At 40.2% G+C, this 13,990-nt stretch overlaps 1 long non-coding RNA gene across 3 annotated transcripts in view; it reads left to right on the top strand.

Moving 5' to 3' along the window:
- Positions 1 to 13,990, top strand: part of LOC118913115 (uncharacterized) — a 46,895-nt gene that overhangs the window by 19,489 nt on the left and 13,416 nt on the right. For 2 of the 3 annotated variants that reach the window (XR_008993959.1, XR_008993958.1), the window contains exons 2-3: positions 2,159 to 2,339; positions 3,317 to 3,431. This is a non-coding gene — a long non-coding RNA (uncharacterized LOC118913115). Of the gene's footprint in view, positions 1 to 2,158; positions 2,340 to 3,316; positions 3,432 to 5,554; positions 5,625 to 13,990 lie in introns of those variants that run through there. The other variant, XR_005025087.2, reaches the window with a different exon arrangement.

The following is a 13,990-nucleotide window of genomic DNA, read 5'->3' as shown; positions in this document are numbered from 1 at the left end:
TTATATAGTAGCAAATATTGCAAACCTTTAAATGGGTCCTAATTATGTCGATTAAAAAGTCATATGTCGTTTTTATAATTCTTAATGGGACTTTGAAAAAATTCTATAAGTCAATCTGTTTCTGTAGGGCTTATTTCTCTAGTATTTATATTTACCACATTCTTACATTTTACACTGAAGAGTATTCAAGTAGAAATCAAAGAACTCTATTACTAACTCAATTACCTTTTTGAAGAAACTGCTGAGAACATTTATCAATTATTAGTGTAATGGGGAAGGAATGTGGGATCAGGAACTGGAAAACTGGATTTTCAGTCTCAACTCAATCACTTGCTATTTGGGTAACTTTGGACAGGTTACTCAACTGCTCTGACCTTAAGTGTTCTTACTGATAAAATGGTAATAATAGCAGGATTGTTGTGAAGCTATAATAAGATGTAAAAAGCACTATAGCAAATGAATATGTGGAATTGCTTTACAAACTATAAGCTCCTGCATAAATATTTATCATATATCATTATTATTTCATTGAGAAAAAGATTAATATGAGAAAAATGTCATATATGAACTCCCACTTGAGGCTTATAGGTGCATATTTGCATAAGTGTTAATGGTATATGGAATCACCAAGTTGTAGATAGAATTGCCAGATAAATAATCTCTTTTGGTGGTAAAAAGAATAGAAATAGTCAATTAGGACATTTTGCTGATCTTAAATGACCAGCTATCACTCTTTGGTGCTTGACATTCATGACTGATAAAAGAAATTAAGTGATATCCAAATAAATCAATTATATAACTAAGGTCTTGGAATTTTTTAATCATTTACTATATAGGAATATATGATTATATGTGCTATGTATATGAAATATGCCCTAGTGTGGATATATATAGAAAAATAGATACAGATATAGATAGATGGAATATATTCATATAGCATAATTATATAAAATTTCACCAATATTTTTACTAAATCTTTTGATGTAAGACAGAAATTGAAGTAAGAAAAGATGTGGATAAGAGAATAACACTAAATAATTTTGAATGTGGGGTAACATATTTACCACAAAAATCCAAGCATTGGAAGGACTCTTAGATTTTGTATATTCGTGCCTTCTACTAGATTTTTATCAGCAGTTTTCTGGCCTCTGCTTGCACATGGGATAGGAAGTAAATATTCTACAAGGTAATTCATTCTTTATGTTTTTTTAAAAAATAAGTTCTCTCTTCTTTTTGAGCAAAATTAATTTGAAAAAATTATTTTTCATATTAAGCTGAAATATATAAATTCTTCCTTAAATTTTTGTAGACATAGGCAATGTTTTATGGGGCAAGAGTGTCATTCATTCATTCATTCATTGAACATTTATTGCCAGTTACCAGCTGAAATTCATACAAGTAGACCCCACTCACAAGCCAAGTTTGAGATACACACAACTCAACTGTAATTGTTTTCTTCCAAAACAAGACCCTCATCCTCATCTTTGTAGGAAAACCTCTTTACCTACACCAGGTCTAATTGCTTTTCCTGAAAAACTTCCAAGCTGATTTTGCAATTGAGTTATCATCACATTTTCCTGTTATTTCCCCAAGCAAAGAATTGAGTTAATATAGGCATATTCAGAGGGTTGTAGTCAAACAAAACAATTCCTACCCTTTCCCTTAGAGATTTTCTCTAGTTCTATATATGCACAATAAAAAGTAAAATGAACAAAATTGTGATTTTACTTGCCCCCCAAAACTCAGCGCTCTGGAAATTTAGCAAGCATATGCTCTCTCTGTTTTCAGGCAATGTTACCAGAAGACTCTCTAATCAGAAGTTCCCCCCACCTGTCAGGAAAAATTCTACACTTTTAAGGGTCTGGGGAGGTGAACCACTCAGGAGCAGAGGGAAGAGATGGGAGACAGTGACTGACAGACACCAATACTGCACAAGCTGTGGGATTCTTTCTGCCTCGATGGCCTCATCTGTGAGGGTGGTAATAAAGATCTTTCAAATCCCTCGCAGCTTTAAAACTCTATAGTTTCAACTCTTTATTTGAATAAAGTCAAATACATTTAGAAAAAATACAGAGTAATTTCAATATTCCAAGGCATGACAAAGCTTATTAAGGCCTTTTTAGATTGTTAATGTCTTAGAACAAATACATTAACACAGATTCAAACTAGATATTGTTGGAGAAGATCATGGTGAGAACACGACCGCTGGTTGACTTCGGCAATCGGAGCTGGATCCGGGCAACCAGAGGCTCCTCGCTCCGCCTCCCCTGACCTGGCATGTACCTTCCGCCCACCGTTCCCACTGTGGGAGCCATTTTCAAGGATGCAGACTTGAGTAAGTTGGTGTTGAAACCATTCCGACTGTACCCAGTTAAGGCCTCCATATAAACTTTAAGATTTCAGCCGAAGAGTGCAGAGATGTACTCGTCCTACGGCTCTTGCACAAACCTTGTAAATTCCCTTGCTTATTAAACCTGCCACCCACCAATCTGGAGGGGCCTGCCTCTCCCATCTCTCTTGGCCTTCTTGTACAAGGGTCAGTTTACAAACCAACAGATATGTAGTCATTTTCTTATTAAGATTTCAGTTTTTTCTGCATGATTCATTATTGCAATTTACAAGAAATTGGTAATGCATTTACAAATTTATTTCTCTGTTGATTTAGTTAGAATTGTCATTATTTTATTTACTAGCTATCTACCTGTTTTATTAGCCTGAAGTTTGACTTTAAGACTATAAGTAAAGCTAGAGAAAACATAAGAACTGAAACAAACACTTGTAAATATACATGATAGTTGAATTAAAACTTTACATCTTATCAATTATGGTAATTTATCATTGTAAAAAGAAACAGATGGAAAAGTATATTACACATTCTCTAGTCTTGAATGGAACACTTAACAGTCATGATATAACATACCAGGGGGTAAAAAATAAATTTCCCTTAAGAATCTCTATATTTAAGTGTATGAATTTTCACATAACCAAATAATTCACTTTTATGGAAAACTGAATTTCTTCTGTTATCTCCACTTGGAGAGCAATCACACAATTATCAGAAGTTTTCGGGTCTTACTTTTTTTGTTCCAATTTGTTAGTTTTCTCTCCATATCTGAACGCCTTCGTCAGCTAACTAAAGACCAGGTTTCTAAATTTCTTTTCCTTCTGACACAGAGATAGGATCCGAAATCCTGTAGCTGTAGCTGTTTACTCCCTCGTCAGGAGAACACAGGGTCACAGACTGATTAGAACAAAATTTTCTGAGAATGGGGCTGATTTTCCAAAGTGCAGTGACAGTATTTCCCTGTGCCGCTAGCCCCACCATATCCTCTCTGGACTAGACTTGTGAGAAGAAAATTACCCCATAATTGTGCACAACACATCTTTCAGTTGAAGAGACTCAGTCACTCACTGAAACAGCGCTGAAGGAGGTGGGTGTAACTTTTCCCTCTTATCCCAGGCTTGCCAATGACCTTGGGCAAATCTCCCAGCTCAGTTTCTACATGATTGAGCTGAATAGTTAATGAAGCTCCTCATGGTTCCTTCATCCTGTGACTGACTGCCCCATTTACTCAAATTTTGATGATTTGCCCTAAGAAAACAAACAGAAACCTTATTTTACAATGTAATTTCCAAAAATGGTTATACAGCAAACTTGACTTTTTTTCTTCTGAAGTAGAATTCTATGAAATTTAACACATGTATAGATTCTTGTAACCATCACAATCAGGAAACTATACTGTCACTTCATTGAAAAAACTTCCTTGAGTTATCCCTCTACATCACACTCCCTTCTAGCACTGGATAACCACTGATCTGGTTTCTATCACTATGATTTTATCTTTTCAAGAGTGTCAAAACAGTGGAATCATAAAATCTATAACCTTTTGAGATTGGCTTCTCTTACTTAGCATAATGCTTTTAAAATTTATCCAAGTTGTTTAGTATATCAATTGTATGTTCCTTTTTACTAGTTAGTAGTGATTCTTTGTATGGATAAACCACAGTTTGTTTATGCCTTTGCTTATTGAAAGACACTGGGTAATTTCCAGTGATTAGCTATTACAAACAAATCTATGAACACACGTGTACAGGCTTTTGTGTGAGATAAGTTTCATTTCTTTAGGGTAAATACCCAGGAGTGAGGTCGCAGGGTCAGTAGAAAGGACATGCTTAACTTTGTACAAAACTACAGAACTGTTTTCCAGAATGTCTATCCTAGTTTGCACTCCTACCAGCAATATATGACAGTTTCAGTTCCTATCAGCACTTGGTATTATTAGTATTTTTTATTTTAGCCATTCTGATAGGTGCGTAGTAATATCTAATTGTGATTTTATATTTGCATTTGTCTAATGGCTAATGATGCTGAGCATCTTCTCATGTGTTTATTTGTTATCTCTATAACCTCTTTGGTAAAGATTCTGTTCAAGATTTTTGCACATTTTAAAATTGGGTTGCTTATTTTCTTATTGTCTAGTTTTGGTAGTTTTAAAAAACTGTATTCTTGATATATAGCCTTTGTCAGATACATGATTTTCAAATATTTTCTCCAAGTCTATAGCTTGTCTCTTCATTCTCTTGACAGTTTCTTAAGCAAAGCCAAGTTTTTAATTTGATGAGGTCCAAAGTACCTTTTTCCTCCCTCACAGATACTATTTTGGTGTCATTCTTAAGAACTCTTTGCTTAACCCTAAGTCATAAATGTTTTCCCTAAGAAAATAATTTTAAAGAAAGAAAATGCTGTGTGCATGAGGACATTCTTCATGGCACTATTGGTGAATGGTGAAAATCTGGAGATAGTATCATGATGTCACCATAGAGCAATGGGTACATAAATTATGACTCTGTCATCCTATGGCCATTAAAAATATTTATGAGCAGTATATAATATCACAAGGACACAACTGTGACTTAAGTTAAAGTAAGATACAAATGATATTTGCCATAAACCCACAATTACAGAAAAAAAAACACTGCTTAGAAAAGAGAGAAGAAGCAAACATGCTAAAAGTGTTAGCAAAGTAGACTATAGTGTTTCTGGGTATAACTTTTCAATTCTTTCTCCTTTTTTATATTTCCCTGATTTTCTTTTAATAGGTTTATGAAATAAACCAAAACCAAGCTAAATTCTATTTTTAAAAATCCACTGTCAACACTGTGTCTGGTATAAGACCAAGCACTGCCCTGTACTGAATCTGACTGCTCTGTCCTGGAGGGTTGGCCAGCTGGCCCGGGGGATAGAAGTTTGAAGGGAAAGATCTTCCTGCCCTGATGGAGTTGCCCCAGAGCTGGGGCTACGTAAGGTGGGGGGATGCTGAGAGCAGAGTGCATTTAGGGACACATGGGGACAGTGATTGCAGCCTATACACTTAGAAACTCTATTCTTATTTCTCTTTCCTATCCACTGCCTTAATTTGCTACAAGCCCAAAACTCTGGAATCGGTCTGGCTCTTTGTATGAATCATATTCATTGTCACCATTAAGGTTGCTCTGTTTGTCAGAATCTCTGTCCTGTAGCAGCAAGAGGACTAATGCACAGCCTCTGTACTAGGACACAGGATAGAGGACCTATCCTGCAGGTTCCTCACAAGGCAGTGATTCCATCCACCATCCAACACAGGCAAGCCACTTGTCACTGCTGTAGCTAAATAAGCTTCTCTCTACTGGAAATGGGCTGCAGTTTTCAAAATTACCTTTCACTTAATATCTCCCCAAATAGCCACATGATTCGCCTTTCTTGGTCACCTGCCCTGAGCTGTAAAATTGTGTTGTGCTTTGTTTCTTAAACAGAGTTGCTCTGTTTCACACCAGGGCACTGATGGTTCCAGAGGAGAGGTAATTACCACAGGTTCTCCAGGAGGACAGATGAAGTCCTCTTCGTGGATCACAAGCAGAACCGACAGGCTTTATGGACTTACTTATCACGATTTCCACCTTCCTGTATGGTGATCTAAGCAAAACTGAAAAGCCTCTATCCACCATGCCTGACAAAGTTAATTTGCTCTGAGTTCATCTTATAATCCTTAGGACTCACTTGAATATTTCACATAGGAAATGGAGGCCACTACCTGCAGTGTCTGAGAGCAAACAGCACAGAATCATTGCTGGGAGCCAACCAACCAGCAAACCAGGCTGCCTCGATGGATCACAAGGTGACAGGGCCTCCCACCAGAAGGAGGCGCTCTCCAGCATTACCTATTGCTGCCTGTTCCTCAGTCCCTTTGACCTCGGAGCAGGGCTGAGTTAATAAGAGGAGGGGCTCATTAGCTTTCTTTTCCATTCATGCTTGTTTTGAAAACATTACATGCCTTGCAGATTACATGATAATTATACTTAAGGGCTGCCAAGGCGCTTCAGGAATAATTATCATATGATTTGCAGGTTTTAGAGCTCATGGTAACACTTTAGTGCTGGGAGGCTTTCTTTAGTTATTCACAGCAATTACCCTTCTCCAAAGTGCACACTCACCAGCTTAAATGATTCCTCCAGCCGATGAGAAAGCCGAAGCCAAAGAGACTAAATGAAGTATTCTGGAAGGAGGAGGAGAAGTGGGGGAGGTGACGCTCCACAGGGGCTCTGACTGGAGGGCTGGCCAAACTCCTGGGGCCACACAAAGGCCAAGATTCAATGAAAACTTAACACCTGCTTAGAGACCTTTCTTGCAATAGACACAGAAGTGCCTACTTCTTCCTTACGCTTCATGGAAACCTTGAAATGTGATTAAAAGTAGCAAGCCAGTCCTTTTCACCACTTAACTGAAATTGCTTGTAATAATGCTTCTCACAATGACCGCCTAAGTGGTAAGCCTTTGAGAACTTTGCCTCTCAGCAGGTGAAGCTTTAGCCTGTCAGTCCTTTCCTGTGGGAAACCTCTCCTCCCTTGGCATTTAGACCCCATTCTTTTCTGTTATTGTCCTCCCTCTCTTTAATTTCTCTGTTGATTTTTAATTTCTGTGCCAAGTTCTGTGTTTGGCACATAGTAGGTGCTGGGTAATTGTTTATAAATAAACTGGTAGTAATCAAATTCTGCCTAGGAAATGTACTGGTTTTGCATGCATTCATGGTTAAGGGTGTATGCAGTGTTGGAGAACAGTGTCTGGTTATGTACCACTCTCCTTTATTCATCACCCAAACCTATTTATCACCTATTAGGTGACAGACAGCAGACTGGGCACAGACCTCACAACCAAGAACGAAATAGGAAGAAACAGAATTTCTGCCTCTGAGGAGGCTATTCTAGTGGGAAATGCTGATAAGTAAAAAGGTAATCAAAATAGAGCCCACTGACAAATCAAAAACTCTAGAGATGGAGAGGTCTCTGAAATAAAAGGGTTTATTGAACTGTTACAGATGCTAGCCAGAAAAATGACAAAGTCCTGAGACAGGAAATTTCTGCATCACCAACAGCAAGGCCAGATAACAGAAACAACTTGCCCTCCATACTAAAGAACAGGGAACATATAGAAGGGGTCTCAAAGAAAGCAAATTCATTAAATTGACCTTGGCTATAGATAAGGAAGGCAGATGTGGGGAAAATGGAAGTTCTATGGCCAAGATCCTCACCTGACCCTAAACTACTTGATGATGTAATTGGCCTACTGCAAGGCTAATGCTTCCACACCCCTAGGCAATGAGTTGTTATTGACTGAGTCTCTGTATAAAGAGCTCTGCCCAGTGCTCTGGGCAGTGGCAGAGATGGAGGTGGCTTACAGACCTGCAGACTCCTGGATGCAGACATGATTCTACTGCTCAACCTACCCCACATGAGAATAAAGCTGGGTATAAACTCTTTTACCCAAGAATGTTCCATTGTCATTTCTTGGTCTCACTGAATCCATAGTGAACGTGCCCAAGGATGAAACCCTTGGGCAAGACAGTCCCTTACCTGCCACTTCCTAATGTAAAGGGGGGGAAGTCTGGGATAGGTGGTTAGTCCGTAGAGAAGGCTTGTGGATTGCTTATTGGATGATGCTCAGGGGCTGCTCGCTTGAATGAGGGATGCAGGTTCTGGTGGCCTTCTAGCTAATTATTGAAATGACTTCATTCAAGAATGTGGAGTCTGGTTAGCTATGGCCCACGGCTATTGACTGATGACCTTCCCTTGTCTCTCTCCCCCTTTTCTGGCCTTATGTCTCTTACTTTTAGGATATCTCAGAATTTTTCTTTATCACCACTAAGAGCTATGTTAGAGGACAAAAGAGGGCTGTAGCATGTAGGAGATGCACCAACTCCATGCTTGGAGGAAAGCAGGCCTCCACAGATCCTTAGGCTGAGACCAGATGGATGGCTGAGTTTGGAGAGGCTTATGAGAAAACATGGTTCAGCTGAAGAACATTGAGAGATCCTGGAGGTTGAAGGGAGTTGAGAAACTTTGAGGGAATGAAGGCTGAAGGAAAGGGAAGTGGCAGGTAAGATTACAGATGAATCCAGGGCCTTGTGCATTTAGGAGGGCTCGTGGGAAAGTCCGAGCAGAGTGCAAGCAGTCTGTGCTCTGGACACTTTGCCTGACATGGATGTGGGGGGTGACCAGTTACAGAAGGAAATAATAGAACCAAGAAATAAGCCAGTTGAAAAGTGAAAAGAGAGAGGAGAGATCATGTCTGGATGAAACCAGTGGTTGCAGCTCTTTGGGAAACATTGTGAATCTTCACAACCTTGCCTTGTGCAAGACAACAGGATGAGTGTGTGGCCCTTTCTCTTGCAAGGTAATTAATGAGGTACTCACAAGGGGGCGCCCTTGCAGAAGAAAGTCCTCACTCATCCTTCACAGTCTTTGGGCCCAATGGGAGCAAACTCAGAATAATCAGGGGGGATCACGGGAAGATGGCGGCATGAGTAGTTCAGAGGAAATCTCCTCCCGAAAAACATATATATTTATGAAAATACAATAAATACAACTATTCCTAAAAGAGACACCAGTGGATGCAGTACAACAGCCAGGATACATCTACATCTGCAAGAACTCAGCATCACACAAAGGGGGTAAGATACAAGCCATGGCCAGGCGGGACCTGAACGCTCCCCCACCCCCAAAACCCAGCGGGAAGAAAGGAGTCAGAACGGGGAGGGAGTGAAAGCCCAGGACTGCTAAACAGCCAGCTCTAGACACAAGGTGCACGGGGTGCTGGATATTAGAGAAACGGAAAAGCAAAACCTGTGGGCAGGTCCCCACAACTGGCGCCCCTGAGAGAAAAGAAAAGTGAGTGCTTTCTGCAAGTCTTAAAGAGACAGGGACCACATAGCTGGACAAAGTTGTCCTGGCAGCTGGGAACACCTGGGAAACTTAGGCACCTTAAACGGAGGCAGTGCAGCTCTGAAGCCCCTCACAGGACTAGGCAGCCTGCCAGTCATTCCTCCAACTGGCACGGACCCTGACACACGGGCCCAGTAGCAGGAGAGTGGGAGCGCACGATGGGGGTGGAAGCGCTACAAGGTACCGAGAGCAGATCCGTGCACCGCAGGGCTAGCCCGCAGCAGCGCAACCAAACAGCCTGGGCATGGCTCGCACGCACCAGGGGCAGTGAAGCCAGAGCCTGGTAGAAGCCTGCACGGAAAAGCCCTGCGCACACCAGCAGCAGAGCCAAAGGGAACAGGCATGCTTCCAGGAGCCGACCGGAATCCCAGCCCAATGCACAGCTGCCTGGGCCAGACCCAAAGGCCGCTACTGCTATACAGCTGCCTGGCAGGGTCACAGCTAGCACGGATGAGTGCACCTGGCATGCCTGCCACTCCCCGCAGGGCTCCACGCTGCTCTGACGGACACCCTGCCCACAGCAGCTTAGGAGACTAACCCGGTGGCTGCTCCAGGAGTGCGGGTAACCATCGCAGGCAGTGGAGAAGGGCAAGGCATCCAGGAAGCAGGAAAGGACTTTCTTCTCCCAACTGACACACCCGCAACCTGCCTACAGCCACTGAAATCACCATGAAAAGGCAAAAAAATCTGGTCCAGACCAAGATAATTATACTTGAGAAAGGATCTGCAGAGGCAGACCTAACCAGTCTCCCTGAAAAAGAAATCAAAATAAAAATCATAAATATGCTGACAGAGCTGCAGAGAAATATGCAAGAGCTAAGGGATGAACTCCGAAGGGAGATTACAGACATCTGGAGGGAGATCACAGATGTCCGGAGGGAGATTACAGAAGTGAAACAAACACTGGAAGGATTTATAAGCAGAATGGATAAGATGCAAGAGGCCATTGATGGAATAGAAACCAGAGAACAGGAATGCATAGAAGCTGACATAGAGAGAGATAAAAGGATCTCCAGGAATGAAACAATATTAAGAGAACTGTGTGACCAATCCAATAGGAACAATATCCATATTATAGGGGTACCAGAAGAAGAAGAGAGAGAAAAAGGGATAGAAAGTGTCTTTGAAGAAATAATTGCTGAGAACTTCCCCAAACTTGGGGAGGAAATAGTTGCTCAGATGACAGAGGCACACAGAACTCGCGAGAGACGGGATCCAAAGAGGTCAACACCAAGACACATAATAATTAAAATGGCAAAGATCAAGGACAAGGACAGAGTGTTAAAGGCAGCCAGAGAGAGTAAAAGGGTCACCTACAAAGGAAAACCCATCAGGCTATCATCAGACTTCTCAACAGAAACCCTACAGGCCAGAAGAGAATGGGGTGATATATTTAATGCAACGAAACAGAACGGCCTTGAACCAAGGATACTGTATCCAGCATGATTATCATTTAAATATGAAGGAGGGATTAAACAATTCCCAGACAAGCAAAAGTTGAGGGAATTTGCCTCCCACAAACTACCTCTACAGGGTATCTTACAGGGACTGCTCTAGATGGGAGCACTCCTAAAAAGAGCACAGAACAAAACACCCAACATATGAAGAATGGAGGAGGAGGAAAAAGAAGGGAAAGAAATAATCATCACACTGTGTTTATAACAGCTCAATAAGCGAGTGAGGTCAGACAGCAAGGTAGTAAACAAGCTAACCTGGAACCTTTGATAACCACAAATCTAAAGCCTGCAATGGCAATAAGTACATATCTTTCAATAATCACCCTAAATGTAAATGGACTGAATGCACCAATCAAAAGACACAGAGTAATAGAATGGATAAAAAAGCAAGACCCATCTATATGCTGCTTACAAGAGACTCACCTCAAACCCAAAGACATGCACCGGTTAAAAGTCAAGGGTTGGAGAAAGATATTTCACGCAAACAACAGAGAGAAAAAAGCAGGTGTTGCAATATTAGTATCAGACAAAATAGACCTCAAAATAAAGAAAGTAACAAGAGATAAAGAAGGACATTACATAATGATAAAGGGCTCAGTCCAACAGGAGGATATAACCATTACAAACATATATGCACCCAATACAGGAGCACCAATATATGTGAAACAAATACTAACAGAATTAAAGGAGGAAATAGAATGCAATGCATTCATTTTGGGAGACTTTAACACACCACTCACCCCAAAGGACAGATCCGCCAGACAGAAAATAAGTAAGGACACAGAGGCACTGGACAACACACTAGACCAGATGGACCTAATAGACATCTATAGAACTCTACATCCAAAAGCAACAGGATACACATTCTTCTCAAATGCACATGGAACATTCTCCAGAATAGACCACATACTAGGCCACAAAAAGAACCTCAGTAAATTCCAAAAGATTGAAATCCTACCAACCAACTTTTCAGACCACAAAGGTATAAAACTAGAAATAAATTGTACAAAGAAAGCAAAAAGGCTCACAAACACATGGATGGAGGCTTAACAACATGCTCCTAAATAATCAATGGATCAGTGACCAAATTAAAATGGAGATCCAGCAATATATGAAAAGAAATGACAACAACACAAAGCCCCAACTTCTGTGGGATGCAGCAAAAGCAGTCTTAAGAGGAAACTATATAGCAATCCAGGCATATTTAAAGAAGGAAGAACAATCCCAAATGAATGGTCTAATGTCACAATTATTGAAATTGGAAAAAGAAGAACAAATGAGGCCTAAGGTCAGCAGAAGGAGGGACATAATAAAGATCAGAGAAGAAATAAATAGAATTGAGAAGAATAAAACAATAGCAAAAATCAATGAAACCAAGAGCTGGTTCTTTGAGAAAATAAACAAAATAGATAAGCCTCTAGCCAGACTTATTAAGAGAAAACGAGAGACAACACACATCAACAGAATTAGAAAAGAGAAAGGAAAAATCATGACGGACCCCACAGAAATACAAAGAATTATTAGAGAATACTATGAAAACCTATATGCTAACAAGCTGGAAAACCTAGGAGAAATGGACAACTTCTTAGAAAAATACAACCTTCCAAGACTAACCCAGAAAGAAACAGAAAATCTAAACAGACCAATTACCAGCAATAAAATTGAAGCGGTAATCAAAAAACTACCCAAGAACAAAACCCCCAGGCCAGATGGATTTACCTCAGAATTTTATCAAACATACAGAGGAGACATAACAGCCATTCTCCTTAAAGTTTTCCAAAAAATAGAAGAGGAGGGAATACTCCAAAACTCATTCTATGAAGCCAACATCACCCTAATACCAAAACCAGGCAAAGACCCCACCAAAAAAGAAAAGTACAGACCGATATCCCTGATGAATGTAGATGCAAAAATACTCAACAAAATATTAGCAAACCGAATTCAAAAATACATCAAGAGGATCATACACCATGACCAAGTGGGATTCATCCCAGGGATGCAAGGATGGTACAACATCTGAAAATCCATCAACATCATCCACCACATCAACAAAAAGAAAGACAAAAACCACATGATCATCTCCATAGATGCTGAAAAAGCATTCGACAAAGTTCAACATCCATTCATGATAAAAACTCTCAACAAAATGGGCATACAGGGCAAGTACCTCAACATAATAAAGGCCATATATGATAAACCCACAGCCAACATCATACTGAACAGCGAGAGGCTGAAAGCTTTTCCTCTGAGATTGGGAACAAGACAGGGATGCCCATTCTCCCCACTGTTATTCAACATGGTACTGGAGGTCCTAGCCATGGCAATCAGACAAAACAAAGAAATAGAAGGAATCCAGATTGGTAAAGAAGAAGTCAAACTGTCGCTATTTTCAGATGACATGATATTGTACATAAAAAACCCTAAAGACTCCACTGCAGAACTACTAGAACTAATATCGGAATTCAGCAAAGTTGCAGGATACAAAATTAACACACAGAAATCTGTAGCTTTCCTATACACTAACAATGAACTAATAGAAAGAGAAATGAGGAAAACAATTCCATTCACAACAGCATCAAAAAGAATAAAATATCTAGGAATAAACCTAACCAAGGAAGTGAAAGACCTATACCCTGAAAACTATAAGACACTCTTAAGAGAAATTAAAGAGGACACTAACAAATGGAAACTCATCCCATGCTCCTGGCTAGGAAGAATTAATATCGTCAAAATGGCCTCCTGCCCAAAGCAATATACAGATTCGATGCAATCCCTATCAAATTACCAACAGCATTCTTCAATGAACTGGAACAAATAGTTCAAAAATGCATATGGAACCATCAAAGACCCTGAATAGCCAATGCAATCCTGAGAAGGAAGAATAAAGTGGGGGGGGGGAGGAGAATCTCGCTCCCAAACTTCAAGCTCTACTACAAAGCCACAGTAATCAAGACAGTTTGGTACTGGCACAAGAACAGAGCCACAGACCAGTGGAACAGAATAGAGACTCCAGACATTAACCCAAACATATATGGCCAATTAATATTTGATAAAGGAGCCATGGACATACAATGGGGAAATGATAGTCTCTTCAGTAGATGGTGCTGGCAAAACTGGCCAGCTACATGTAAGAGAATGAAACTGGATCACTGTCTAACCCCATACACAAAAGTAAACTCCAAATGGATCAAAGACCTGAATGTAAGTCATGAAACCAAAAAACTCTTAGAAAAAACATAGGCAAAAATCTCATGTACATAAACATGAGTGACTTCTTC

Source organism: Manis pentadactyla, chromosome 2 (genome assembly GCF_030020395.1).
Source record: "Manis pentadactyla isolate mManPen7 chromosome 2, mManPen7.hap1, whole genome shotgun sequence".
In the NCBI taxonomy this organism is placed as follows: Eukaryota; Metazoa; Chordata; class Mammalia; order Pholidota; family Manidae; genus Manis; species Manis pentadactyla.
Note: the sequence above shows the minus strand (reverse complement) of the source record. Positions and strands in the feature narration are given on the sequence as shown.